Source organism: Cricetulus griseus, chromosome 7, assembly GCF_003668045.3.
Source record: "Cricetulus griseus strain 17A/GY chromosome 7, alternate assembly CriGri-PICRH-1.0, whole genome shotgun sequence".
Classification (NCBI taxonomy): domain Eukaryota; kingdom Metazoa; phylum Chordata; class Mammalia; order Rodentia; family Cricetidae; genus Cricetulus; species Cricetulus griseus.
Genome location: NC_048600.1, coordinates 128,299,327 through 128,305,326, shown reverse-complemented (window position 1 = coordinate 128,305,326; position 6,000 = coordinate 128,299,327). Strand labels below are relative to the sequence as shown.

The following is a 6,000-nucleotide window of genomic DNA, read 5'->3' as shown; positions in this document are numbered from 1 at the left end:
TGGGATTAAAGGCGTGAGCTACCACTGCCCGGCCATAATATTATTGTTATTATTTTGTTATTGGTTTTTTCAAGACAGGGCTTTTCTGTGTAACAGGTCTGGCTGTCTTGGAACTCACTTTGTAGACCAGTCTGGCCTCTAACTCACTAAGGTTCGCCTGTCTCTGCCTCCTGAGTGTTGGGATTAAAGGCATAGGCCGCCACGCCGGGCTATTTGAATTATTTTTAATTATGTATAAATGTTATAGGTGTGTGTGTGTGTGTGTGCAGATGAATGCTGGTGTCAGCAGAGGCCAGAGGCACTGAATACCGTAGAGCTGGAGTTAGCCGGCAGATAGCGTTAGCCATCTGATGTGGGTGCAGGTCCTTTGGAGGAGCAGCAAGTACTTTTAAGCTCTGAGCTGTCTCTCCAGCCCAAGACATGACTTGTTTACTTTTCTGCTGGCACTCTCGACTGAATCGCTTGAAAGCCAGGATCTCTGCTCGTCGTTTTACCTTCTTCACCCAGCACAGGGCTCGCCTACACTAGGTCTGTGTCAACGAACAGAGGAACCAAACAATTCATCGAGCGAACCAGACTCCCAGACAATCTAGGCCTGGTCCTCTATTGGATCGAGCCATCCTGAGGTCTCCCTTCCCTTCTCCCTCTCCGCCTTGCTTTGGCGGAACGGGAAAGGGACGTGATCCGAGTGTGGGAAGTGCTCTCTCTTCCTCCAGGGCAGAGCTCTAAGTCACCGGCTCCGGCACACAGAGGGTTACAGCGACCCGGGGGCGGAGCCAAGCCCGTGCCACCTGCTGCGGGGTGGGCTGGCGCATGCGCGCAGGCGCCCGCTGGGCTACCTGCCGGAGGAGCGCCTGCGCTCTGGGCCTTTCCGCCGGGGGAAGTCTCGCGGGGGCGGGGCGCGGCGGGGCGGGGCCGCGTGGGGAAGTTCTCGCGGGACCCTGCCTAGGAGCGGAAGCCAGGCTGCTGCTGCTGCTGCTTCAGCGATCGGGCGGCGGCGGCGGCGGGCGGCGGTCGAGCCAGCGAGCGAGCGAGCGAGCGAGGCTGACGCGGGACGGCGGCCGGGCAGCGCGGAGCCCGCCATCGGGGAGGCAGCAGCGGGGTTTGGCGGGCGGCAGCGGCAGCGCAGGGCGGGCCGGGCTGGGCCACGGAGCGGACGGCTGCGCCACGGTGAGTGCGAGGCGGGCGGCGGGCGGCGGGCGGCGGGCGGGCAGGCGGGCGGAGAGCGGGAGCTCCGTCGTCCCGGCGCCGCGGCGGGCGGGCTGCCCGGGCGCCGATCTGCTCGGGGCTGCCCGCGAGGGCCGCTGGCGGGCCGGGGATGGCTCGGACCCGAGCGCGGTGGCCGCGCCGCCGGCTCCTCGTTTCCCCTTTTGGGGCGCTTCCTTCCTGGTGCCGGTCTTCCTCCCGCTCGTGCGGCGGCCGATCGCCTCGGCGTGGGGCAGCCCGGAGCCCGCAGCAGCCGGCAGGCGCGGTGCTGCCGGGGCCAGGCTGCCGGAGCCCGGCGGGCGGGGAGTCGGTGCCGGTGCCGGGCTAGCGCGGTGATGGATGCGCCTTTGACCCGCGCGCGGAGCAACCACGTCACCACCTCTGGGCACCTCGCGGCCGCACAGTGTGCGGGAGCCCGCCGCGAGAGAGGACCATCGCTGCCCGCACCCGGCCACCGCTCTTTGTCACAGCGTTGGGCGCGTCTGTTTGAGAACTACTAGGAAAATCCTTGTCGGGAGGGGGAAGCAGCAGCGGCAGCAGATGATGGGAATGCGGGAGCAAGGATTCCAGCGAGAGAGCCCCGCTGGTTCATGCCCGTTTGCAGCGCTCCTGCGAGCCAGAGTTTGTTTGGAAAGTGGTTTTTTTTTTTTTTTTTCTCTTTTTTTTTCAAGCTGCCTTCAAATGCAATAGCAGTGCCGTTTGCAGAGGAGCCCAAGCGCGCTCAAGGTCCATCTTCTGGTTCTATTGACACTCATAAGAGGCTAGAGAAATGGGCTTTATTTTGACTTCCGCACCCCTCTTCACTTTGCTCTCCGGTTTTTGCCTTCTCAGTCTCCTTTCCACTCCATTTGTAGCGCTAGTCATTGGCCCCTCCACCCTCCCTTTAAAAATAATCTACTTCCCCTTCTTGCTGTTCCTCCGCTATAATTTTCGAAGTTTCTGCCCTTTTGGGCACTGTTAATTTTCCCCGTCGTCCCAAGATGCCTTTTTCTTTTTTTCGGGAAGATACCTTTCCTCCTGTTTTCATTCCTTTACTTTTAAACGACCACTGTATTCCTCAGCCAGAAGGGCTGCTAGCTCCTCATGGGGGGGGGGGTGGCGGGACGGGGACTAAGTTCTCTCCTGGGAACTGGGAGACTCAAAGGACTTAATTCATTCCAAAGTAGTCCATAGAGCCACCAGATCACAAGGGGGTTTTGCCGATTTTCTTGCATCATTTGTATTTTAGTGTTTTCTTCACAGATCATGGCCTTACACCTAGTATTTTCTTTCTCTTTCCTGTGTCTTTTCACTGTTAAGGAAGATTGAGAAATTTGGGGGCTAAAAGACTCCTTTTTGAGTTTTTAGTATGGCTAAGAGCTAATTGTCAAACGAAAGTCAGCTGTGGATTTTATGAATTAAGATAGCTTGAAAAAATAAGGGGACAGAGCTTTAGAAATTTGTGAATTAAAGCCTACCCATTCTAACTACTAATTTAGTCCTTACCAGGCTTTTAAAAATGATTTATTTTATTTTTGTGTGGGTGAGTGTATTTTGCCTGCATGTATGTAGGTGCCCCATGTGCATGCCTGGTGCCCTCAGAGGCTAAAAGAGGATAAATACCCTGGAACTGGAGTTACAGAGAGTTGTGAGCTGCCATGTGGGTACTGGGAATTGAACCCTGGTCCTCTGGAAGAACAGCCTGTGCTCTTAGCAGCTTGAGCTGTTATCTCTTTAGCCCATCTTTCCAGGTCAGTTGTTAGGTTTTAAGTGCTATTTATTGGTGGTACTGAGGGGTTCTTCAGTGATTTCCATTATGTCAAGTGTGTAGCAGCGCTTGTTATGTAGCATTATGGAGTGTTGGACTTAGGAGAGGTGACCACAGAACAGAGCCACCATGCTCCCCCCACAGAAGTTAGGACATACTGAGGAGCTTTACCAGTGATTATTGAGATTTGCTCTTATAGTGTTTGCCAAAGTTGGTTTTCCCCAGAGTTGTGCCAAGTTGAATATGTATCATTTTTATTTTGTTCAGGCATAGTACATTTTCTGGAATGCAAATTTTAAAATTTGCTTAAGATTCCACTCAGGTTTTAGCTGTGATTCTTAAAATTTGTATGCATAAACATTACCTGGCAATAAGTTAACTAGAAATTTTTTTTATCCAATTACTTTTTTGAGACACGTTCTTGATTTATATATAGTCTACACTGGACTCAAACCTTTTATTTATTTACTCATTTACTTACTTTAAGGCAAGGACTCTCTGTGTAGCCCTGGCTGTCCTGGCACTTTCTATGTAGACCAGGCTTACCTCAAACTCACAGAGATCCTCCTGCCTTTGCTTCTCAAGTGCTGGGATCAAAGGTGGGCACCAGTATGCAAATAGGCATAGCCCTGCTTCAAACTTTGTATCATCCGGCTTCAGCCTTCCCCCAGGGCTAGAATTTTAGGTTTATGCTACCATACTTGGTAGGGGTATTCTTTACTTTTTTAATTAGGCTGTGGTGGAACTCCAGCAGTGTAGTGTAGTGTAAATGTTTCCTCTGAGATTGAAACATTTTAGTATGAAGCAAATAATTCAAAATGGCTGCAGGAAGGCCCTGAAACTGACCGGATTCACCAGGCCTGTTTTTGCCAGAGTCAGCAATGAGAACTGACTCTCTTTTGAACTAAGAGAAGCCAAGTGGCAGAGAAGACTCTCTAGATCAGACCAGCTGCTGTAAGAGGTTTAGACCAGAGTCCCTTGGAAAGGACGCTCTCCAGCCCATTGAATGCCTGCAGGCTGTGCAGTGAGTGCTCCAGGTTTCCTAGCCTTTGTGAGCTGTCACTCATGCTGGAGTGGGATGTGGTGGTGCAGCTGTCTTTGAGTCATTTCTGCGCCTGTGAGTAACCCCTCACCCATATTCCTGTAACTGACTCTGGTAAAACTCGCTGGTTTACCAAGTTGGACTTCAGTGGCTTCTATACTTTGGACTCTCTATTGTGGGCTCTCTGGGGAGAGTAGACGTGTGTTTTGTCCTCCCCGGGAAAAGCTTTGTCACATGTCAAGCAAGGACCCCACAACAGATTAGTTCTTGAATGGGTTGATTTAAAACAAACAATTTTTTTAGGTTTTCGTACAAATACTTGGATTAGAAGAAGAAATCCCCCATTAGGGGGGCCTCGTGCTCTGTGCGGAGCCGCTTCCTCTGGAGGTTCAGCACTTGTTCTGTTTCACTCCAGTGCTGGGGTCGGTCCTGGGACCTTGCACACGGTAGAGAAAAGCTGTAATACTGTGCTGTGCTTCCAAACTATGACTGATCTTTCATTTTTAATTTATTTATTAGTTCATCTGCTGCAAGCAGGCTAGCCTCAAGCACATTATGTAGCTGGGGGTGACCTTGAACTTCTGATCTTCTTGCTTCTACTTCCTGAAGTGTGAGCCACCACACCCCATTTATACAGTGCTGGGGATCAAACTCAGGGCTTGTGAATGCTAGGCAAGCACTCTACCAACATGGCCGCATTCCTAGCCCCTGTAGTTAGTTCTTACATATGTAAAGTAGTGTTAGACTGATGTGGGGTGATTTAACTTTAAAACATGCTTGTCTCCCTGGTGCCAGGAGGGCAGTGAAGCCTAGTACACAGAGCATGCTAAGGAATACATTACCTGAGAGTGGAGTGTCTCAGACCCCTCCATTTTGTTTTGGAAGAGGGCCTTATGTAGCCCTCAGTCTTGCTATGTAGGTTACACCAAGGCTGGAGTCTCCTCCCAAGTGCTAAGGTTACAGCATACGCCGTGGTGCCTTAAACCCAGGCCTGAGTCTGATAGGCAGGGCTTGACTGGTTAGCAGTGTCACAGCCTCTAGGCTCAGTCCAGTCTGTGATTAATGGGGCTTTTTTTTTTTTTTTTTAAGATTTTATTTATTTATTATGTATACATCATTCTGCTTCCATGTCTATCTGCACACCAGAAGAGGGCACCAGATCTCATAACGATGGTTGTGAGCCACCATGTGGTTGCTGGGAATTGAACTCAGGACCTTTGGAAGAGCAGTCGGTGCTCTTAATCTCTGAGCCATCTCTCCAGCCCTAATGGGGCTCTTAATGTGCCCGAGTTCTCGTGTGTGTGTGTGTGTGTGTGTGTGTGTGTGTGTGTGTGTGTGTGTGTGTGTGTGTATACTAGTTCACACTCACCAGCACATGTAGACTTAGAATTGAAAAGGGATCTATCATACTATTGTTTTTAAGATTCATTTTTATTTATTATGTGTACAGTGTTTTTCTTCTGCATGTATGTCTGCATGGCAGAAGAGGGTACCAGATCACATTAGCACCCAGGCTTTATACCCGAGTATATAAGGCCTTCGGTTTATGTTCTCAGTGCAAAGAAACAGTGCTTACTGGAAGAACAACGAGGCTGCTGCACAGAAAGTAATAGTATTCTGTTACCTACTAGTAGAGAGAACAATTGCTAGCCGAACAGTTTTAGACATATATTCATGTATTATATTGCTTTAAACAAATTGGAGGAAGTATCGCTGGGGGAGGTGTTGGGACATGGTCTTGATATGTAGCTTCAAACTTTTAGCAATCCTGCCTCAGCCTCTGAATGCCCCTCTATGCCTGTGTTTTGCAGTTTTAAAACTTGAAACTACATCTTGCTACCTCTGTAGAAGATCTATCTCCCTTGAGACTAGAGAACACTGATTTCATGGGTGTGAACTTTACTCCATACTTGTCACTTTTAGTAATGTAGAGTCTGGGAAGTAGATGTTAGTGCTTTATATGTCAGCTGCAATGTCTAGCAGATAGGAACTCCTCAATGTTGCC

General features: G+C 50.2%; 1 protein-coding gene across 2 annotated transcripts in view; it reads left to right on the top strand.

Annotated features, from left to right (window-relative positions):
• The first annotated feature begins 1,011 nt into the window (after window positions 1–1,011).
• The window catches only part of Grb2 (growth factor receptor bound protein 2), a 63,848-nt gene continuing 58,859 nt past the window's right edge, over window positions 1,012–6,000 (top strand). The window contains exon 1 of one of the 2 annotated variants that reach the window (XM_027425682.2): window positions 1,012–1,170. The gene's annotated coding sequence lies outside the window, so the exon portion shown is untranslated. The remainder of the gene's footprint in view (window positions 1,171–6,000) is intronic. The other variant, XM_027425683.2, reaches the window with a different exon arrangement.